Source organism: Notamacropus eugenii, chromosome 4, assembly GCF_028372415.1.
Source record: "Notamacropus eugenii isolate mMacEug1 chromosome 4, mMacEug1.pri_v2, whole genome shotgun sequence".
In the NCBI taxonomy this organism is placed as follows: Eukaryota; Metazoa; Chordata; class Mammalia; order Diprotodontia; family Macropodidae; genus Notamacropus; species Notamacropus eugenii.
This window is the reverse complement of record NC_092875.1, coordinates 459,085,124-459,110,140: the sequence shown is the minus strand read 5'-3', so window position 1 is coordinate 459,110,140 and position 25,017 is coordinate 459,085,124.

Here is a 25,017-nt window from a genome sequence, read left to right as displayed (position 1 = left end):
ATTACCATTTTTTCCCTTGAAGTATTATACTCAGTCTTGCTGGTTAGGAGATTCTTAGTTTTAATCCTAGTTCCTCTGACTTCTGGAATATCATATTCCAAGTCCTTTGATCCCTTAATGTAGAAGCTGCTGGATCCCATAATATCCTTACTGTATTTCCACAATAATTGAATTGTTTCTTTCTGACTACTCACAATATTTTCTCCTTGACCTGGGAACTCTGAAATTTGGCTACAATATTCCTAAGGAGTTTCTCTTTTTGGATCTCTTTCAGGAGGTGATTGGTGGATTCTTTCAATATTTATTTTACCCTCTGGTTCCAGAAAATCAGGGCAGTTTTTTTTTTTTGATAATTACATGAAAGATGATGTCTAGGTTCTTTTCTTGATCTCGGCTTTCAGATAGTCCCATAATTTTTGAATTGTCTCTCCTGGATCTATTTTCCAGGTCAGTTGTTTTTCCAATGAGATATTTCACATTATCCTCTATTTTTTCATTCTTTTGGTTTTGTTTTGTAATTTCTTGGTTTCTCACAAAGTCATTGGCTTCCATCTGCTCCATTCTAATTTTTAAAGAACTGTTTTCTTCAATGAGCTTTTGAACCTTCTTTTCCATTTGACTAATTCTGCTCTTTAAAGCATCCTTTTCCTCATTGTTTTTTTGGGCCTCTTTTGTCATTTGAGTTCGTATGTTTTTAAAGGTATTAATTCAGCATTTTTTGGGGTCTCTTTTAGCAAACTCTTGACTCACTTTTCATGATTTTCTTGCATCACTCTCATTTCTCTTCCCAGTTTTTCCTCCATCTCTCTTACTTGATTTTCAAAATCCTTTTTGAGCTCTTCCATGACTTGAGACCACTGTATATTTATTTTGGAGATTTTGCATGCAGAAGTCTTGACTTTTAGGTCTTCCTCAGAAGACCCAAATTGATCCTCCTCTTCTGAAAGGATGGAAGAAAATACCTCTCACCAAGAAAGTAACCTATTGTCTTACTCTTTTTTCTCTTTTTGGGGCATTTTCCCAGTCAGTTCCTTGACTTTTGAGTTTTTGTCAAAGGAAAGGCATTCTTTGGGGACCTGTAAATTCTCAGTTCCTCCAAGGTGGCACGATCAAGGGAGAGGATCTTATTTTATGGAATAAAATCCTCTCCTGGCCTGCACTCTGGTCTGTGAGCAGGATTCCCTCTCCAGAGCCTCCACTAGCTCTACCACAGCAGCCAGCACTCTTCCTTACCCCAGGGCCCCCACTCAGGGCTGAGATCCAGATCAGCTGCTCAATTCCCACAGGAGCTTTTGGCCAGGGCTCCATCAGTGGAAGTTGCTGCTGCTTGGGGCCCAGGCTAGACTGCTGCATTCCCTTCTCACCCAAGTGAAAGACTTTTCTCACTGACCTTTGAAGCTATCTTTGGCATTTGTGAGTTGACGAATATGGGACCCACACTTGTTGCCAGTGGCGTGGCACCTTGAAACCTGCTCCAGTCCTGTCCTTACCACAGCCTGGCCCATGTTGTGCTGTGCTTAGTTCTTCTCCTTTGTTTGCCTGCACTCCACTCCACATCTATGCTGGGCTGCGCTTCCAAAAATCTGTTTTGCTTCTGACTACTACTTCCCTCAATCTGCCCTCCATTCTATCACCCCTGTCCCTTTGCTTATCCTTCCTCTTGCTACTTCCCTGTAGGGTAAGATAGATTTCTCTACCCAGCTGAATGTGTATATTATTCCCTCCCTGAGCCAGTTGTGATAAGAGTAGGGTTCAAGTGTTGCCCACCATTCCTCATTGTTAAATCTTTTCCTTTCACACCTCTTTTATGTGAGGTAACCTTTTTCTGTTTTCCTGCTATTTATCCCCTTATCCCAGTGCATTCTTTTTTTCTTTATTTTTCTTTATTTGAAACCACCCCATCATAGTTAACTTACATTCACACCCTCTGTCTGTGTATACTCCTCCTAAGTGACCTAACTAAATGATAAAGTTCTTAGAAGTCACACTTGTCATCTTCCCTTATAGGACTGTAAACATTTGAGACTGGATAATTTACTATCATAGTGACTGGTCTCTGAATAACTTCACAATGACAGTAACCTGAATATGATTGAGGGAACTTTGCTGGTTATTTTTTCCTCTTTAAACTTTTCCTCTCTGAGGCAATCAAGAATCAGAATAAAAGACTGAGAAGGAAAATGTTTTGATCAATCCTGGTCCCAGATTAGGAATCGTATACACTTTAATAGCCAGAGTAAGACAGCTCTTGGAAAAAACTTTAGTAAATTCCAGAAATAGGGATTTTTATTCTTCCAACAAGAAACCTCCATAGCTTATGTGGGTGGCAAGACATATAAAGAGTGATTATTCTGAAACAGAAAGCTCAGAAGCAGTTTAGGGAGCTTTGATATGCTTGTCTTTTTTTAAGCTCTTTATTTCTAGTCTATGTGTTCTTGTGCTACTCTTTAAAAAAAAAAAAAGTTCTAATTTATTCATTGCAATGTACTTGTAGCCAGACAGAGCTTACCCAGCCTTCTAAATCTGCAGTCTTTGAAATAGAAAGAACTGTATCATAAGTAAGAGCTGGTCTGAGTAAGGCATGGAGAAGGGAGACTCCTTGAGCATCATGAAAGATCCAGCCTGGTTTTAGCAGTCAGGCTATAGACGCATCCAGTTTTTGAGAGGATTGCTAGAATTGAGCTAACATTCTAGAATGATAAGTTAGCAATTCATGCAGGAATTTCAAATTGAAAGCTTATTAGATTTAATTCTCTTTTGATAGAATTAAAAATGTTCTAGAACACACACATATGCATCCATACACATACGTGTATACAAATGTATGAATCACTCAGCAGTAGTATATGCCAATCACCTTGCTGACTGCTCCATTTACAAAGATACAGAAAGAACACAAGGAATTTATAGTTTAGTATGGGGGACATGTAGACACATAAATAACATACATATATATGTATACATATATAAATATACATATATGTAGGTATATAGGTATATATATATATCGATTGTGTATATATGTATACACAATTGATGCATGCCCATACATATATTTCTGTGTGTATATACAGAAGATATGTGTGCTTGCACAGACACACACACAGACACACACAGACACACACACACAGAAAGGCCACGGGCTGGGCAGAAGAATGAATGAAAGAGAGTCATGAATAATAATCCTGGAAAATGTGTTGGGACCAGATCAATAAATACTGAAATGGATTTAAACCCTAAGATCTTGTGATAATGTTTATATTGCACTTTAGCATTTGCAAAATGCTTCCACGTAAATTGTCTCGCTGGGTCCTCAACAACAGTCCCACCGGGTGACGCAGACCTATTTGACAGAATTTTTTTAAATGAGGCTCTGTGATGTTAAGTGATCTTCCCAAGGTCTGTAACTAGTATGCAGCAGAGGCAGCTCTGGGGACCAGGATTTTTTAGCATCTAGTCTTCTTTCCATTTTATCACTTAATCATTCTCTTGTTTACTTTTAAATGAACTCTTCAGGTCCATAGATAAATCCACTTGAAATGAGGATTTCACCTACAGTTTCTTGTTTACATGAATAAGCTGTGAGACTTCAGGGTAGTAGCCTGTTTTACCTCCTGGGTCTGTGTAAATGAGGACTTTGGAATGATGGTCTCTATTTTTTTTTTTTTAATCATTCCAACATTCTGTGATTCTTTGAGAATCCCATGTGGATGGATCCATATATCTGATTTGCCAAAGACTGGTTTCTGAATCAGATTGGGCGAGCTCATTTGGGCCCTAGGGGATCTGCTTTGCACTTAAACTCTCTGTGGTATCTCTTCTTGCTCTTTATTTATTATCTCTTATGTTGAAAGTTAGTAAATGTACACAAATTGCAAGATTTTGGATCTGATCTGTGCCCTGGGAGAATATATTTACAGTTACTGCTCACAGGGGGCTTTCTTGGGTTGTTATGGAAACCAATATGGCATATTGGTAGGGGGCAGACTATCCCCTCACTCCCTTGGTGAGGACAAAGTTCAATTAAGTGCTATGGAATTGATAGAGAAAAGGCCTTCTGGCTCCCAGTTTTGACGTGTGAATATTACTTTGAGCTCATCTCCACTGGGCCTCGGATAGGCTCAGTTGGCTTGAACTTCCTCAGGTACAATTAGTGGTTCTGAGGACTGCTCATGGATGCTAAAATGCACTTCAGAATTGCTTGTCCTTGATTGTTACAGTGCCCTAAAAGTACCTTATTTCTTAGGTGAAAAACAGTTCATTGGTTACCACGTTTGGTTGCCAAGTACAACTGGGAATTGAGAGATTGAACAAAAGATATCAGACCACCAAAAATGCTTTACCTAAGATCCCCATGAGGCAGAGAAGCATTGTTTCCTCAGCGTTACTTAGATAATTTCTTCCTGTTCTACATGAATTTGTTATTTTAGGTGGGGCCATTAAAAATTAGTTGTAAGAATGGTATCTAATGTACTGATTGGTTTTCCCACTTAAGCGATCAAGGGGATGCTCCAATTCCTTTGAAGTTCAAAGTAAAACCACCACGATGATAACAGCAACCAGGTTTTATTTTAGCTATTAGAAGGGAAAACATGCTAGGCATTGCATAGGAGACCCTACGGGAAGGCATACTGTTGCTAGACTGATGTGGGGAGAGTGTGAAGGCTACAGTGTGGCTGTAGGGCAGAGGTAACAAATTCACATGATCATCTATAAGGATCTTTTCTGTCTGCACAGACTCTTAGAGAAGAGCATATGAACATTATATTCATACATACAAATGTGTGTATATAAACATCTATGTTCTAATATATGCACACACAAATCTATTTATCTATATCTAATTTATTGTTGTTGAATATTTCCCAATTATATTTTAATCTGGCTTGCTGCACTTGGGAGGGATGCAGCTGTAAGCTGTTTGTTTCATACCTTTACTGTAGAGGAATGTCCCATGGAGTAGGAACCAGAAGACCTGGGGGGGAGGGAGTGTCATACTCTAACTCTGATATTTCTGAGAGCAGAGACTGGCTTATTTTTCTATTTGTATCCCTTCCACTTAGCACTTTGGAAAGGATATCGCAAGTATTTAAAAGCTTCATTTATCCATTCATTCATATAGCAATGGAGTCTTTGCTAAGATAATAGCCTCCTTGGTGTTCCTCACGCAAGACACTCCAATACCAGATTCCAGGCATTTTCACTGGCTGTCCCTCCCACAAGGAATGCTTTTCCTCCTCAGCTCCACCTGGTTTTCCTGACTTTCTTCAACTCTCACCTAAAATTCACCTGCTAAACAAAGTTTTTTCCTGCTCCATTGTGCCTTCCCTCCATTTTTATTTCCAGTTTATCCTGTGTGGCTTGTTTGCACATAGTTGTTTGCACGTTGAATCACCTTTAGACTAAGCTCTTCAAGGGCAGAGTACATACTCAACAAATGCTTGCTTTCTGATTGATAATCAGTGGCATTACCTTCAGTAGGAGAATTTACTGGAATAGAGGATTTCTAAAGTCATTTTCACATTCTGTGATTTAACAAATCTCTGAAATGGGTCATCCTACCCAGAAAGGGAGTTAGTGAGGTAGTAGATCAATGTAGAGTGACTTGGAAAACAGATAGCAGAGCTGCTGCATGTATCTAAATGTGCCACTGAGTTGCAAACTATGACCACTTCCAAACCAAAAAATCAGGTCTTCCAGGTCCTGGTGGTCACATATTTTTTGTCTCATGACCATTAATGTTGATCTGACTTGAGTGTTGACTTTGCACAGGCTAGGAGATGAAAGATGCAGTTACCAATTATTTGTGAACCAATGCATCCTACTACCCACAATTTATATTCCACATTATAAGTGCTGATAAAATGTGATTTCAGATTTAAAAAAAGCACACAATTGATTCTCTAAGTTGCAGATGATGGTTTTTTGCCTAGCTTTTAATTGATAGGGAAAGGGTATATAATAATATTTTAATTCAGTTTTGAATAATTGCATAAAAAGTTGACACATTCTGCAGAATTCCATAAATCATATTCTTTCCTATTTAGGGAATACTAGCAAAATTTCATGATGTAGTAGAAAAACAAAGGACTTAGAATCAAACAACCAGGTCGAAATTCCAGTTCTTACAGTTTCTGAATCCATGGTTATGGACAAATAACTTCTTTCTCTGCCTAAGTTTCTTCATCTGTAAAGTGTAGAGAAACAAGCATTCATAATGTGTCATGCACTGTGTTAAGTACTTTTACAAATATCTCATTTGATCCTCACAACAACCTTGGAAGGGATAAGCTATTATGATCCTTATTTTCTAGTTGAGGAAACTGAGGTAGACAGAAGCTAAGTAACTTGCCCAGGTCATATAGCTAATAAGCATCTGAGGTTGGATATAAATTCAGTTCTTTCTGACTCCAGGACAGCGTTCTATTCATTACAATACCTAGCTGTCCCTAATGGATGTGCCTACCTCTCAGTGTTTTCTGATTGAAGTGCTTTGTAAACTCTGCAGTGCTTTTATAAATGTGGGTTATTATGGTTAGGAACAGTAGTCAGTCAGTAAGCATTTATTAATCACCTCCCATGTAGCAGGCACGATTGTAAGTGCTGGGGATCCAGAAAGGCAAGAACCAGTCCCTTTTCTCAAGGAGCTCACAGTCTGAGACATTAAGCAAGTGAATAAGCAAGTGAAAATGCCTGGAATCTGGTATTGGAGTGTCTTGTGTGTGGAACAGCAAGGAGGCCATTATCTTAGCAAAGACTCCATTACTACATGAATGAATGGATAAATGAAGCTTTTAAATACTTGCGTTATCCTTTCCAAAGTTCTGAGTGGAAGGGATACATATATGCTATGTACAAACAAAATATATGCAGGAAAAATAGGAAATAATTGAAAGAAGAATGCACTAGAATTAAGAGAGTTAGGAAAAGGCTTGCTGTAAGAGATGGGACTTAAATTGGGAAACCAGTAGGTGGAGATGAGGAGAGAGAGCGTTGTAGGCATGGGGAACAAGAGGTAGAGGATGTCTTGTTCGTGGCAGCCAGGAGGCCAGTATCACAGGAGTGAAGAGTATGTGAGTGGTTGGGGGGGAGGAGGGGAGTGTGTAAGGTGTAAAAAGACTAGAAAAGTGTGGGGGGAGAGGCTAAGTGATGAAGAGTTTTTTATGCTAAAGAATTTTATGCTTGATACAATAATGCACTGAGGCTCATCTCAATTGGCAGACAGAGGTAACAAGTACTGAGAAATGACAGAAGTACAGGGGAGAAAGTGGTTCATTTTTTATTCCTCTGAAAAAACAGCAAAAACAACAGTTCTTTGTATTAGTTGTTGAATTTTCTCTTTTCTCCATTCATGCGTAATGAATATTGATTTAAGCAAAGGATTTTATAAACATGAACAATGTTCATAAAATTTGACTGTGCAGGTATAGCTTCAGAGACAATAGTTCTAACAGTGCTTGGTTTACATTAATTTTTGTTCGAGGAAAATATCTACAGAGCTAATTTAAAAAGAATTCACTTCATGTTTTGGCCTGTGTTGTTTTAGTGTGCTTTCAAAGGCCAAGTCAGAGAGAAAACCCTTTTTTCGCAAATGAGATAAACACTTCAGATCAGCCCAGTGCAGGGGGAAAAATTAAAATAAGTGCACTCTAAGAAATCTAGCATTAAATTATAAATAATTGGGCATTTTGCCCCTAAATTTAGACCATTTTAGAATAGATTGTGGAGAGCAGGTGATTATTCAACTCTTTCTGGGACAACACAGTTTACTCTTTCATTGCCAAATTAATTTTAAAGATGAATCTTTGCAGATATTTATAAAAATTCATGAAAGAAGCAACAAATAGAATGTTTGAAATTTTCCATCCATAACATAAATAGAAAATTATGTGCTTATGTGGGGGAGGAGGGGAAGAGGAGTCAATAGTTTTAGTAAATCTGCCTTAAGGTATCCTTCCTTCTGAACACAGATTCATTTTTCATCAAGGATTTAAATAGACTTTAAAATATATGTTCCTCAGTCATCATTTAAACATTTCTAGGAGGGCCCATTCTTCTTTGGGATTCCTGACATTGTTATTTTAGGGAGAATATGGTCACTGACATGAAGTTTATTCCTTCAAAAACTCATTTAATTCTCCTGAGAAGAAACCATATTTAGTGGATCCATTTCTTTCTGGAATCTCTGTTTCTTGATATATGTAGTTTTCCATGATGTAATTCAGGATTATTTGGGATGTTGTATGTTAATGAGGGAATGTAATATATTTGTGCCTTTAATTGAGCGTATTCCCTATGGAGAATATTAATTCACGCTGAGACATGACTTCTTTTCAGGTGTCCTTTCCTGAAAAGTATGCCCATTTGAGAGTCTTTTGGACAGTCTTGGCAATTAGATATATTATACAAATTGTTTCAGAATTGGAATCATATACTCCACTTTGGATTCACCTATCCCTTAGACTAGACATTTTAGGTGGAGAAGAATTCTGGTCTTGTTTTAGGCCAAACTTATCTGGAATACACCAGAACAGAACTCATATTAGATCCTTCTCTCAGCATGAGTCAACAACTCATACCATGAATGCCACGCTCCATTAAGAGCAGGGATCTTGTGTGTATCATGAAACTTTTGGTAGTCTGTGGAAGCCCATGGATCACTTCTCTGAATAATGTTCTTAAAGGCACAAAATAAAATACTGGGGATTACAAAGGAAACCAGATATGTTGAAATACAATCACCAAAAATATTAACCAAGTACGCAGACACCAGTTAAGAACCCTTGTTCTAGAATCTCTAACAATTGATTCCTACAGTGATTGTTCTTCATAAAATTCAAATAAAATCTCATGAATCCAGAATCAAGATTGAAGAACAGGGGAGAATCCTGCCCCACCAAGTGAAAAGTCTGAGTTGGAGACTATGTGCATGCTTATATTCAATTATCCTGTCATAAACTAAGATGTAAAAGCATACATAGTAGACAAATGAGTCTAGCTAATGAAAAATGTTAGTGTTCACGATAAGCCCACATTCATATCATCTCACACATTACATTGCATTATGTCACTTGCTTTGAACTTCTAAATATTATTAAACTACTAAATATGAACTACTAAATATTATTCATCATGAGTAAGCCCGAAAGGAACGGTACTTTGCTGTATGAGTTAGAGCCATAACCTCTAAAGATACCAATGAGGAGGCTGTTCTTTTGTACCTAGAAAGTGTAGGGTTGACAGAGAATTAGCTATTTGTTGTGCTTTGTTGTACTTATGAAAAGGTGAAGGCATGAACAGATGTCATCCTAGTTTAATTTCGTTTTGTTCCTTCCCTTCTCCACAGGCTTGAATTTAACCTTAAGCATGGCTATTCCTCTTCACTGTCAGATTACAGCACGGTAAATACTTTTGACAGATTAATAACTCTTTTATATTTAAGTGCTAATACAGCAAGTAGGATGAAATGCCCTTTTTATTTGGGATAGATGCTGAGTATTGAAATTACTTTTCCAATTCCACCAGGTTTCAACTGCTTAAGTCAAAATATGTCCTTTCATTCAGGTTCCTTGATCCCCTAACACATTGTTTTTTCCATAGTTTGGATTTTTTTTTTTTTTAGAAAATATGAATTATAGACACCATACACATTTTTCTCTATAAATTATGTTAAAGAATTTTTATGTTAGAATTGATTTTTTCCTCTCTCTTCTTATGTTTCTATAGTTGTCAAAGATACTTCCCAGAAAGAATTATCTTAGAAACGGGAGAGTTCATTTAAATGTTTCTAGGCTCAATTAGGATTGATCATATTGTACTTAAGAAGAAAGTATTGAATAGGGATCACTCACAGCAAAGTTGCCTTGAACTGCTATATCATTCTGCCATCTACTAAGCAGGTTGATGACCTCAAGGATTTTTAGGGTAGATGACATATAGTCTGCCCTAAGGAGGGAATTGAGCTTCTCTGTGAGAGAGACATGGTAAGTCTTTGCTCAGTGTTGTGTTCCTAGCAAGATTATAACTTTTGCTTCTCAAGGCACTGATGGCTGAGATAAAAGTTCAAAAGTATATTCATGCATATCCTATATTATTAATATATCTGTACCAGTTAATCAACAGAAGGTACCAATGTTTGAAAATTCAGTGTGCTAGCAAAATTGGGTATACGATCTCTTTAAATTACATTTCAATATCTTAAACCCTTTTGTGATATAATATTTTTGTTTGAAATTTGATTAAATATTGACATACTTTAAAATATCCTTTGTTAATAATTGGGGTAGGGAATTTGTGTGTCAGTGAACATCAATGATCAATTGGCATTATAACTTTGGTTTTTCATATGTTACTGGAAATATTTTAAGATCAATTTACCACCTAAATGAAAGGACATATTTTGACTTAAGTAATTGAAACCTGGTGGAATTGAAAAAGCAATTTCAATACTAAGCAACTATCCAAAATAAAAAAAAGGCATTTCATATATATCTATATGTGTGTGTGTGTGTGTGTGTGTGTGTGTGTATATTTAATCATGAACCTCAGGTCAAGAACCTCTGATTAAAAGGATCAATTAATTGAAATTCACTCACCCATTTTCTTTTGCTGGGAATATCTGGATAATTAGCTCCGTTTTCCATTTAACTGGGCTCATGTGAAGATGAAGTCAATTGGATTAGTAGAGTGCAGCTCCATCACAAGACACCTGCCTAGTATTTTCTTTTCCACCGTGCAGGGGTGTCAAAGTGTGACTGACTCATTGTGTCTGCTCTCAGCTCTCAAAGAGAAACCGTGAATGAATATTATGCTTCCCTAGAACCAGCAGTGTTGTAACAGGCGTCTAAACATTTCTTCTTACGACAAGCAACCTTTGACCCCGAGAAACTGTTTTTTAAATAATCGTCTGTATTCTAAGATGGGAATTATTTGTTCTACTCAGGAAAATAGAATCTTAATTTTCTCAATACACAGGAGCCTATATTTTTAGCTGCGTCACATCCCATCTCTTTTTCAGGAAATCCATGTCTTATGACATCAATCATCTATCTATCTATCTACCTATCTGTCTATCTATCTACCTGTCTACCTGTCTATCTATCTACCTGTCTATCTACCTGTGTATCTATCTATCTATCTATCTATCTATCTATCTATCTATCTATCTATCTATCTATCTATCTATCTATCTGTCTGTCTGTCTGTCTGTCTGTCTGTCTGTCTGTCTGTCTGTCTGTCTGTCTGTCTATCTATCTACCTATCTGTCTATCTGTCAATTCTGTCTATCTGTCTATCTGTCTGTCTGTCTGTCTGTCTGTTTAATCTGTCTGTCTGTCTGTCTGTCCGTCTGTCTGTCCTTTGGTCTGTCTGTAAAATCTCTAGATCAAAAGGACATTTCAGGTACTTTATTTGCAATATTACAAATTTTAGTTACTTTATTACAATAATTTCAAATATACACATGAAATGCGTATACACCTAAACACATATATGGGAAAATCAACAAAATCAATCTACACATTAAAAAAAAATTAAGGTTATGTGCAATGTTTCCCATTTGTAAACTACCTCCTATGCAAAGGAATAAAGGAAGATATCTTCTCATATCTCTTCTTTGGGTTCAAATTATGTCTTTATAATTTTGCAGCATTCATTTTCTATTGTTTTGTGGTTGTGCTTTCCTTTTAAATCATCCTAGTCACTGTGTGTGCTGTTTTTCTGGTTTTGCTAATTTTACTTTCCTTTAGGTCATAGAAGTCTTTTCTTCTCTGTGTTTATCTAGTTTGTTGTTTTTTAGAGGACAGTAATATTCTATTACATTCACAAACCTCAGTTTGTTTAAGAATTCTGTAAATGATGGGTGTCAACTTTGCTCTTGTTTCTTTACTATCACAAAAAAGGTATGTCGTATATATTTTGCTGTATAGAGAGACTTTTTTTTTGCTCTGACCTCCATGAACATATATACCTAACAGTGAAATCTAGGTTAAAGGGTTTAGACACTTTGGTCACTTTATTTGAATAATTCCAAATTGTTTTACAGAATGGTTATACTGATTCAAGTTCTATGCCTAATGCTTTAGTACACTTTTCTTTCCACAACCTTGCTAATATTGACTATTTCCATTTTTCATTTTTACCAATTTGCTGAGTGTGAGGGAAAGCCTCACATTTGTTTACAAACTACAAAATTCATTACCAGGAGCATTCTTTTATACAGTTATTAATAATATGCAATTCTTCTGAGAAACATTTGTATATTCATTGACTACCTATCAGGGAATGACTTTTGGTCTTAAATATTATTGTTAATTATTTGTATATTAAACCCTCACCAGAGGTATTTCATACGACAATTTTTCCCTAGTCAACCACTTCTCTTCTTATACTAAATGTGTTATTTATGTTTGTGTCTGCATCCACATGTATGCAAAAGTTTTCCAATTAAATGTAATCATAATCATCTATTTTGTCTTTTGTAATTCCCTATTTCTCTCTTTTGGCTAAGAATTCATCCTCTGTCTATAGCTGTGAAATGCATAGCATCTACCTCTCTCTAATTTTCCTATGGTATGATCTCAATTTAATTTACATATTCATTTTGAACTTATTGTTGAATATGAAATAAGAAATTTGAACAAGCCTAATTTGTGCCAGACTCCTTTGTAGTTTCCTCACTAACTCCTTTCAAGTAAGGCATTCTTTCGTAAGTCACTTAGGTTTTCAGGCTTATCAGACACTGAGTTCAATTGCTTCTGATTTTTGCCTTGTGTGTTCCATTGATCTACTTTTCAAAAATTTTTTAACCAGTATCAACTCATTTTCATGATTGCTTTAAAATACACTTTGACACCTAACAGTCCTCTCCTGCCCTTCATTCCTGCTTTTTCTCATTATTTTTTTTGATATTCTAGAATTTTTGTTCTACTGTATGATTTTTTATTATCTTCTATAGTTCTTTAAAGTGTCTTTTTGATAATTTAAGTTATTTAAGTTCGATATTAGGCAATCTATTAGTTTGAATATTCTACCTTTATAACAGATTCCTTAATTTCTCTTGTGATTTTGGTTTCATTGGCATATAATTATACACGCTAGGTTCTGGTAATTCTTCTGCTTTTGCTGTGATTTCACCTTGTTTCTTTGCTATTGGGTCGATTTATTTTCCTGCCCTCTTTTTAATCATATTAATTAAAGGTATATAAATTTGTTAGTCTTTTCAAAGAACTACATTTTAGTTTTACTTATCATTTCTGTATTTCTTTGGTTTCCAGTTTATTCCTCTAATTATTTTATATCTTCTCTGCTGTGTTATGTTGGGTCTATTTGTTGGCTTTCCAATTTTGTTGTTGTTGATGGGGTACAGCCTTGTGCACATTGTGGCACACAAGAATGAACCTAATTAGGTTAATTAAATTAGGTTAACAATGAGGTTCATAGTAAATCTAACCTGGGAACCCTCTTAAACTCTCCTTGAATCTTCCCGCTTGATCTGGTGTTCACCTGAGGCTATAATTCCCTCAACTAGCCTTTCATTATCACTTCCTCCAATTCTCTGTTACCTTTAACCTAGCCCAGGCCTTCACAGTCAGCTACCTCCGGACTACCTCCCACTACTTCCCACTCTTGATCCTATCAAAACCCTTTTCTCTTGGTTCCTGGCCTCAGACCTCTAGTCACCCCAGCCACTCCCATCAAGATCCTTGCTAGATCCCTTCTCCAATCACCTCAGACTACTTGGTCAACCCTAGATCCCTCCCACAGACTTTCTGTATATAAGGTTCATCTTGTTTCCAGGAAAGTGTTCAGATTTAACCTAGTCTGCTTATATTAGTGTTACAACTGCCCAGATTCCTTAAGAGTCTGGCCACTATGGCCAATTTTTTAATAAACTTTTTCTTTGGCTGAAAGAAGGCTTGAGTTGAATTCATTTGGGCAGGACCCACATGTTGTTGTTTTGGGGTCCCAGGACCCCTAACCCTCAACAGTTGTATAGTCAGTCCATTAATCCTCTCCTTTTCTATTTTGTTGACATAGTTTGTAGGGATATTGTTTTTCCCTGAAAACTATTTTTGTTACATCTCAGAAATTTTAGTATTTTGTTTTGCCTTTATCAATTTTTTAAAACAAAATTACGAATTATGTATATGATTTGTTCCTTGATCCACTCTTTATTTAAAATTTCATTAATTAGATTCCATTTGGGTCTGTGTCTTTTGCTTATACTCTCTTAGCTGATTATTATTTTTATTGTGTTGTAGTCTGTAAAGGATGTATTTACTATTTCTTCATTTTTATATTGATTTGAAATATCCCCGTGACATGGTCAATTTTTGTAAAAGTTTCATGTTCCATAGATAAATTTATGTATTTTTACCTGCCCAGTTTGGAAGGCATCTTAGGTCTTTTAGCTCTAGTTTCTCTAGAATTTTTCCTTAAAAAAATTTTTCTGTTTGATTTCTCCACTACTTAGAGGGAACCTTTGGTCATTTGAATGGCTTGGTACCAAATCTGTATATTAACTACAACAATATTTCCATTTTTGTTATATTGTCATAGTCCAGACACGAGCACTGGATATTCCTCCAACTCTTTAAATTATTCTTAATTAATTTAAAGATCATTCTCAATTTGAATATATACAGATACAGAGTATACTTTAGTAAAGTAATTTCCAAATATTTGATCTATGCTGTAGTTATTTTAAACGGTAATTTCATCCCTAGATTTTGTTGTTATCACATAGAAATGTTGATTTTTATGGATTTATTTTCTACCATGATGCTTTGCTTATGTGTTTAATTGTCTTAGTTTCCTTGCTTACCCCTAGGATTTTCAAACCATAGTGTCATCATCAAATAGTCTTATCTATCCCTTTCTTCTCTTTGTCTATCTTTATGTGTTTAGTTTCTTTTCCTTGTTGCTATTGCTAGCATTTCTAGAAATACATCTGATAGTAGTGAGGAAATGGGCATTATTATTTTACTCTAGCATTTATTAGAAAGGCTTTTAGTTTTTTCTCCATTTCATGTAATGCTTGTTTTTGGTTTTAGAGAGATGCTTTTTTTCATATTAATAAAAAGTTTCTGCAAGAGAAGAACCCTTTTTTGTACCAGTCACAGTCCTGTGAATGTCTTGCCTGAATGTGGGTCCTGGTTGAGCTAGTGTTATTTCGTAAGGCAATTGGGCTTCTCAGTTCCTTGTTCTGAGAATTCTGGTATAATTGATATATCTCAGATACAAAATATTTCTCTCTCTCTCTCTCTCTCTCTCTCTCTCTCTCTCTCTCTCTCTCTCTCTTTCCCTTCCCTCTTTCCCTCCCTCCCTCTCTATCTCTCTCTCCATCTCTCTCCCCCCCTCTCTTTCTGTCTTTTCCCTCTGAAATTAGTGGGGGGAATAGGAGAAAATTTCTACTTTGCCATATTGCTTTCTTTGCTCTTTGAAGTGATTTTTTTTCCTTGAGAAAAGGAGATTTTATATGAGGAAAGCATAGCACCAATTTTAAGATGTTTAAAGGGATATATCATTTACAGTGATTTGGAATGTGGTCTTCTTGGTGCTAGAAAACAAGGGATGGGAGTTGCACAGAGGCAGATGAAGACTTCCAGTGAGGATACAATTCCTTTGAGCTATCTAGTAATGACTGGATTCTTCAGAGGATGGAAGATCCTCCCTCACTTTTCATATTCAAGCAAAGGCTGGACATTCACTTGTCAAGTATGGTGAGGACGGAGTTCTTAGGTATAGGTTTAGTTAATTTCTAAGTTTATTTTTATCTCTTGATATACTAGACGTAAGGCAAAGATTCTAAAGGGCATCACTGTTGAAAACAATGTTGGAATTTCATTTAGGGGAAAAGAAAAGGATTTTTAAAAAAATTTATGCACAAATCTCCATAGTGAAAGTAGCAATGTGTTTTAATTATCAAAATATTCTAAGGCTCCAGTGAGAAAGGGCAAATTATTCATTGTTTTTGATTTTTAAATAATTCTTTAAATAAGTTTGGTTTTTAGAAGTTAAAAATAGCATTGCTTGAAGGGGAAATCTTTTCCTGAATAGTATGAGGAAGCTTCTATGAAGTAATGGCTTGAAAATGCAAGGTAGCTCTTTTAGTGGTAATTAGTACCACATGAGTGCAGAGCCATCTTTTAAGCTCATGGATGCTGAGCTTAGTGAATGGTACTCAACTTCATCAGTGTCTTCTGAGACTGTTATGAATAATAATGAAGGAAGAAGCATCTATTTACATATATAGCGAATGCTCTATGGTGTCATACTCTGCTGAATTCAACAAGGTATTGGGAGGCATCTCCATCATAGTTGGCATTACTTGATTGACATCCCAGTCTAACATCCCCAGGAAAGCAGAGTTGCAATCAGTGTGCTAGAGGAAGGACCATTACCTTTTTGACACCACTTTCATTTCTCCTTTCTTCTAATTTTCTCTTAGAGCAAGTTTTATTCATTCTTTAACTGTAATACATCTAGTTTTGACACTTGTTACCAATAATTACAAAAAAATCACTTGACTGGAATTGTGGGTAACATAGATATTGTTGAACTGAACTATGGCTCTTGACACATCTTCTTTCATCTTCCATGCCCAGTCTAAAAACTAATAGATAGCAATTATACTTTACAGTTTTGTTATAATATAATTCAGAGAAAAATATTTAAGGGCTCCTGTGGTAGTTTATAAGGCAAACTATTTCCAAGTAAAATGTGCTATTTTCTCTAAAATGCCCTTTCTCTCTCCATGTTGTTTATCTATCTTGGACCCAGTCACCTCACATTAAAGATTGTGGTGTCAAACATAACTCAGTCTCAACCTCTCTAGCTCTGAGTGTGTGGTCATGGGGCACATGTTTGGACTGACTCTCCATTTTCTCTTTAATATGTTACTCAAAATTATCTATGAAAATGTGAAGATATGAACTATTGCTACTTTATTCATAATTTACATATGACCCACTGAGCTAGTAAAACTTAGATAATTGACAATTAATTTCATGTCTATGACCTTCCTGACAGCTTCCTATCATCAAGGATTATTGCTCTAAACCTACCATTGATACTACAGGCCATTTATTTGACCTCTTTATTTTACAGAAGAGGCAACTGAATCCCACAGAGGCTGTGACTCACCTGTGAAGAGGTCAGTCACAAATGACAGCACTGAGACTTAATATCTGTGATTCCAAGTTCAGTTCACTTGCTACTGCAATCTCTCACAATGGTAGAATATATTTATTTGAAGTAAATCTTTGAACATAAAATAAAACAGATTTCTCAACATTTCTTTAGGCAGTGTTTTAAGAATCATGTAACCATCTTTCTACTCTTTACTAACAAGAAGAATTCCATGAGTATTATCGTATCCTTGCATTACCGGAGAGACTTGGAGCTACACTCTTAGGCAGGAACCCAGAATTTATCACATTGTGGTGGTCAGCATTCATTTCTGCTGATGTTGTCAGCACAGGACAGTTATCTAATTCCTTTCTTCTATTCATACAGTACATAGACCATAGGTGCCCCTTGGGTCCTAGGATCACAAAGACAGAACATAGGGGCAGAGCCAAGATGGTGGAGTAGAAAGACACACATACACTAGCTCCGAACCCACAGCCCATAAATTACCTGTAAAGAAGAACTCCCATCGAATTCTGGTGCAGCAGAAGTCACAGAACAATGGAGCAGAGGAGATTTCTGTTCCAGAGAGCCCTGAAAACCCAAAGCGAAAGGTCTGTCATGCACCGAACCCAGAGCAGAGCCCAGCCCTGCCTTGGCCGCACTGCACCAAGAGGAGCAGATCCCAGCAGGCTTCAGGGACAGAATCTCCAGCGGCCGTGAAGGTCCCTCCACCCATGGGCTCCAAAGGTTGGTGAGAGGGTCTTCTTGGCTTGCCGAGAGGGGAGTGGGGTCCCACCATAACTCAGGCCCCCTCGGGAGGCAGCAGCGGAGGTGGGAGCAGACAGGGGCTCCCCAAGCAGGCAGGAGCTGGGATGCATTGTTGAAGGTCTCTGCATAAACTCCCTGAGGGAACTGAGCCCATGAGGTGGCCCTGCCCCCACCTGAGCAGCTGAACTTAATCTCACACTGAACAGCAGCCCCACCCTCGCCAAAAGCCCTGAGGCTGGGAAGCAGCATTTGAATCTGAGACTCCAAGCACTGCCTGGGAGGATCTGGAGGCAAAGTGGGAGTGAAGAGAATACTCAGAAGGCAAGTCACTGGCTGAGAAAATGCCCAGAAAAGGGAAAAAAAATAAAGCTATAAAAGATTACTTTCTTGGTGAACATGTATTTCCTCCCTTCCTTTCTGATGAGGAAGAACAATGTTTACCATCAGGGAAAGACACAACAGTCAAGGCTTCTGTATCCCAGCCCACCCAATAGGCTCAGGCCATGGAAGAGCTCAAAAAGGATTTTGAAAATCAAGTTAGAGAGGTGCAGGAAAAACTGGGAAGAGAAATGAGAGAGATGCAAGTAAAGCATGAAAAGCAGGTCCACACCCTGCTAAAGGAGACCCAAAAAAATGTTGAAGAAAATAACACCTTGAAAAATAGGCTAACTCAACTGGCAAATGAGGTTCAAAAAGCCAATGAGGAGAAGAATGCTTTCAAAAGCAGAATTAGCCAAATGGAAAAAGAGTTTCAAAAGCTCACTGAAGAAAATAGTTCTTTCAAAATTAGAATGGAACAGATGGAGGCCAATGACTTTATGAGAAACCAAGAAATCCAAAACAAAATCAAAAGAATGAAAAAATGGAAGATAATGTGAAATATCTCATTGGAAAAGCAACTGACCTGGAAAATAGATCCAGGAGAGACAATTTAAAAATTATGGGACTACCTGAAAGCCATAATGAGAAAAAGAGCCTAGACATCATCTTTCATGAAATTATCAAGGAAAACTTCCCTGAGATTTTAGAACCAGAGGGCAAAATAAGTATTCAAGGAATCCACAGATCACCGCCTGAAAGAGACCCAAAAAGAGAAACTCCTAGGAACATTGTGACCAAATTCCAGAGTTCTCTGGTTAAGGAGAAAATATTGCAAGCATCTAGAAAGAAACAATTCAAGTATTGTGGAAATACAATCAGGATAACACAAGATCTAGCAGCTTCTACATTAAGGGATCGAAGGGTGTGGAATAGGATATTCCAGAAGTCAAAGGAACTAGGACTAAAACCAAGAATCACCTACCCAGCAAAACTGAGTATAATATTCCAGGGGAAAAATTGGTCTTTCAATGAAATTGGGGACTTTCAAGAATTCTTGATGAAAAGACCAGAGCTGAAAAGAAAATTTGACTTTCAAACACAAGAATGAAGAGAAGCATGAAAAGGTAAACAGCAAAGAGAAGTCATAAGGGACTTTACTAAAGTTGAACTGTTTACATTCCTACATGGAAAGACAATATTTGTAATTCTTGAAACTTTTCAGTATCTGGGTACTGTGTGGGATTACACACACACACACGCACACACATGCTGCAGATTCTGTCTCTGAAGCCTGCTGGGATCTGCTCCTCTTGGTGCAGCATGACCAAGGCAGGGCTGGGCTCTGCTCTGGGTCCAGTGTGCGATGGACCTTTCGCGTTGGGTTTTCAGGGCTCTCTGGAACAGAAATCTCTTCTGCTCCACTGTTCTGTGGCTTCTGCTGCTCCAGAATTTGTCGGGAGTTCTTCTTTACAGGTAATTTATGGGCTATGGGTTCGGAGGTAGTGTATGTGTATCTTTCTACTCTGCCATCTTGGCTCCTCCCCCTCAAGTGTTTCTTGTAAGCAACATATTGTTGGATTATGGTTTTTCATCCCCTCTGCTATTCACTTCTGTTTTATGGGAGAGTTCATCTCATTCATGTTCACAGTTATGATTGCTACTTGTGTATTTCCTCCATCCTCTTCTTCCTCTTGTTTGTCCTCTCTCCTTTCACTCTTTCTTTCCTCACCAATGTTTTACTTCTGTCTCCCACTTCCCTGATCTGCCCTTTCCTCATCCATCTCATGCTTTACTTAATCTCCTCTCCTCCTACTTCTCTGATAGATTTCTATTTTCAGCTAATTGTGTATATTATGCCCTCCTTGAGACAAAACTGACGAGAGTTAGGTTCACTTCATGTGAAATAATTTACCCCATTCCACTTCTCCCTTCCTTCCACACCCATTTTATGCTTCTCTCTCATACCCTAAATTATTTTGACTTTCCCTCATATTCACTTTATGCTCATAAACTCTATCCAGGTATATTCCCTCTAACTGTACTATTATTGATTTTCTTTCATTTTTTTCATTCTTTTGAATTTGTGTGCTTGATTTTTGATGTCTCATGGAGTCACTTACCCAGTTCTAACTTTTAAGGAGTTATTTTCCTCAATTAGCTTTTGCAACTTTCTTTTCCATTTGGCCAATTGAACTGTTTAAGGAATTGTTTTCTTCATTGGATTTTTGAATCCCCCAATTCTACTTTTTAAGTTTTTTTTCCAAGCTGTTGACTCTATTTTCATAATTCTCTGTGTCATTCTTATTTCTTTCCCCAATTTTTCTTCTACTTCTTTTACAAGATTTTCTTTTTGACATTTATTTTCACAAAATTTTGGGTTACAAATTTTCTCCCCTTTTATCCCCTCCCCCCCCCAAACCCAAGCATTCTAATTGCCCCTGTGACCAATCTACTTTCTCTTCTATCCTCCCTCTCTGCCCTTGTCTCCATCTTCTCTTTTGTTTTGTAGGGCCAGATAGCTTTCTTTACCCCTTAACCTGTATTTCTTATTTCCTAGTGGTAAGAACATTACAGTTGATCCTAACACTTTGACTTCCAACTTCTTTACCTCCCTCCCTCCCCACCCTTTCCCTTTGGAAGGCAAGCAATTCAATAAAGGCCAAATCTGTGTAGTTTTGCAAATGATTTCCGTAATAGTTGTCTTGTATAGAACTAACTATATGTCCCTCCATCCTATCCTGTCCCCCATTACCTCTATTCTCTTATGATCCTTTCCCTCCCCATGAGTGTCGACCTCGGATTGCATTCTCCTCCCCATGCCCTCCCCTCTATCCTCCCCCCCCCACCCTGCTTGTGCCCTTGACCCCCACTCTCCTGTATTGTGAGATAGGTTTTCCTATCAAAATGAGTGTGCATTTTATTCTTTCCTTTAGTGGAATGTGATGAGAGTAGACTTCATGTTTTTCTCTTGCCTCCCCTCTTTATCCCTCCACTAATAAGTCTTTTGCTTGCCTCTTTTATGAGAGATAATTTGCCCCATTCAATTTCTCCCTTTCTCCTCCCAATATTTCTCTCTCACTGCTTGATTTCATTTTTTTAAAGATATGATCCCATCCTCTTCAATTCACTCTGTGCACTCTGTCTCTATGTATGTGTGCGTGTGTGCATGTGTGTGTGTGTACTCCCACCCAGTGCCCAGATACTGAAATGTTTCAAGAGTTACAAATATTGTCTTTCCATGTAGGAATGTAAACAGTTCAACTTTAGTAGGTCCCTTATGACTTCTCTTTGCTGTTCACCTTTTCATGGTTCTCTTCATTCTTGTGTTTGAAAGTCAAATTTTCTTTTCAGCTCTGGTCTTTTCATCAAGAAAATTTGAAAATCCTCTATTTCATTGAAAGACCATTTTTTCTCCTGAAGTATTACACTCAGTTTTGCTGGGTAGGTGATTCTTGGTTTTACTCCTAGTTCCTTTGACTTCTGGAATATCCTATTCCATTCCCTTCGATCCCTTAATGTAGAGGGTGCTAGATCTTGTGTTATCCTGATTGTATGTCCACAATACTTGAATTGTTTCTTTCTAGCTGCTTGCAATATTTTCTCTTTCACCTGGGAATTCTGGAATTTGGTCACAATGTTCCTAGGAGTTTCTCTTTTTGGATCTCTTTCATGCGGTGTTCTGTGGATTCCTTGAATATTTATTTTGCCCTCTGGTTCTAGAATCTCAGGGCAGTTTTCCTTGATAATTTCATGGAAGATGATGTCTAGGCTCTTCTTTTGATCGTGGTTTTCAGGTAGTCCCAAAATTTTTACATTGTCTCTCCTGAATCTATTTTCCAGGTCAGTTGATTTTCCAGTAAGATATTTCACATTATCTTCCTTTTTTCCAATCTTCTTGCTATGTTCTGTGATATCTGTCTTTCTCACAAAGTCCTTAGCGTCCATCTGTACCATTCTAATTTTGAAAGAACTATTTTCTTCAGTGAGCTTTTGAATCTCCTTTTCCATTTGGCTAATTCTGCTTTTGAAAGCATTCTTCTCCTCATTGGCTTTTTGAACCTCTTTTGCCAATTGAGTTAGGCTAGTTTTCAAGGTGTTAATTTCTTCAACATTTTTTTGGTTCTCCTTTAGCAGGGAGCTGATCTGCTTTTCATGATTTTCTTTCATCTCTCTCATTTCTCTTCCCAGTTTTTCCTCCACCTCTCTAACTTGATTTTCAAAATTCTTTTTGAGCTCTTCCATGGCCTGAGCCCATTAGGTGGGCTGGGACACAGAATCCTTGATTTCTGTGTCTTTGCCTGATGGTAAGCATTGTTCTTCCTCATCAGAAAGGAAGGGAGGAAATGTCTGGTCTCCAAGGAAGTAGCCTTCAATAGTTTTATTTCTTTTCCCTTTTCTGGGCATTCTCCCCAGCCAGTGACTTGTCCTCTGAATATTCTCCTCACTCCTACCTCGCCTCCTGGTCCTCCCAGCCAGCGTTTGGGGACTGAGATTCAAATGCTGCTTCCCGCCTTAGGGCTTTTGGTGTGGGCAGGGCTGCTATTCAGTGTGAGAATTAAGTTCAGATGGTCAGGTCGGGGCAGGGCCGCCTCTCAGGCTCAGTTCCCTCAGGGGGTTTATGTACAGACCTTCCACGATGGATCCAGGCTCCCGCCCGCTTGGGGAGCCCCTGTCTGCAGCCGCCTCTCAGCTTCTACCTCCTGGGGGGGCCCGAGCCATGGGGGCACCCCACTCCCCTCTCGACCCGCCAAAGAGACTCTCTCACCGACCCCCATCACCTGTGGGTGGAGGGACTTGTGCGGCTGCTGGAGATCCCATCTCGAAGCCCGCTCGGATCTTTTCCTCTCGGTGTCGCGGCCGCTGCAGGGCTGCACTCAGCTCCCAGTCCCGGCGCCCAGTCCGCAGCGTGAAGGACCCCCCCGCGAGAGGTTTGCAGGTCTCTCCGGAACAGAAATCTCCCTCGCTCCAATATTCCGTGGCCTCTGGGTGCAGAATTCACCGTGAGTTGGTCCCCTCTTGCCGTTCTGTGGGTTGTGGGTTCGGAGCTATGTGTACGTGCGTCTTTCTACTCCGCCATCTTGGCTCCGCCCCCTCTTTTACAAGATTTTTAAGCTTTTTTAGAGTCCTTCCATGAGTTCTTTTTGGAATTGAGGCCTGTTTTCCTGTTTTTCTTTAGGCTTTGCCCATAGGTGTTTTGCGATTGTTGTCCTCTTCTGAGGTGTGTTTTGTGTCCTCTTCTGTCTTGTGTCCTCTTATTAGTGTTTTAATCTTCTCTGTCACCCTAATAATGTTCTGTGGTCAGATTCTTTTTTGTTGTTGTTTTTGCTTTTCTTTTTTGGCCTTTTCCCTTTCTTTTAAATTTTTGCTGTGCTCCCAGGGTGGAAGGGGCATTGTCTCAGGCTTGTTGTGCCAAAGGCTACAGGTGCTAGTTGTTTACCTGGTGCTGTTCTGATGCTGCCTTGAGGTCCATGGGGGACTCTTGTGTCTGATGAGGCACTGAGGGAATGACATGGGGGAGGGGTGGCTCGCATTGCTGGAGGTCACAGGGGTCTGGCAACTTACCTGGTACTGAGCTGGAGTCCTAGTGTTGGTGTCTGGCATGTGCTGAGGCCCAGCATTTCCCTGGGGCTACACTGAAACTCATGTTTGTCTGATAGCTGTATGGTGCTATGCTGAAACACATGCTAATTCTCAGAGATGGAGTATGCCCATTCCCCTGACAATGGTAAGGTACCTGGCGTAGGGTGTCCTGGTGTTGGCGTTTAGGTGTGAGTTGCACCTGGCTTTCTGGGATGCTTCCTATCCTGGACTTTGTTTCCCCTTTGCCTGAGACAGACCTTTCTTGCTGATCTTCCAGATTTCTTGGGCTCAAAGATTATTTTCACCCCATCTTTTTTTTTCTGGTTCTATTGTTCCAGGATTTGTTTTGAGGTGCCCTTTTATGGTTGTTTGGAGGTGAATATGGAAAGGTTATGGTAATTTACTGCTTTTTCCACCATCTTGGCTCCCAGAAGTCCATCTTTCCTATTTTAAAGAAGAAAAAACCGAGAAAGTGGAAGTGACTTGCTTAAGCTTTGGCATTAATAAGCAACAGAGGATGGAGGAATGTAAGGCCAGACCTTCTGATCCCTAATCTAGCATCTTGGCTTTCACTTTCATTTATCTGGTGGGTTCTAGGCTTTACTGTTTTGTAATTTCATTATGACCTAACTGAAACTTAAAGCATTACCCTTGTTCTCTTCCTTCCTTCTCCTCTCCTCTCCTGGCTCACCTTTGCATTTGAAGGCAAAACATCAGGCAAGAGAAAAATTCTCCTCAATTTCACATAGATGATGTCTTGTCTAATCTCAAGTCCAGATCCCTAATTACATTATGGATGATGGTACAGAGAAGTGGTCTTCCTGAGACTGGCCATGAGACCAGAACCATATGGATTACCACAGTGGATTCTGATCCAGTGCCTGAAAACTCAAGAAATACTTGTTTTTAGTTATATCACTACTTATTTAAGTTTTAAAAGATTGTTTCACTTGAACTTTTAGTGTTTCTAAATTAGTAAATTGAAAGTTATCTTTACAAGTTGATGCTAATCTTTATAAGGTTTTTTTTTTTTTTTGGTAATCTTAGTACTTTGACATTATTTTTTGAGTACAGCACCTGTATAGCAGAGGAATCAAACATGTTTGACATGAAAATGTCAAGTTGAAATTTTTTTTGCAAGGAAAGGAAGGTATTTTGGGGGATTAATTAGAGCAGCTTACATAGAAAAAAGGTAGATGCAAATGCCAAATGGAA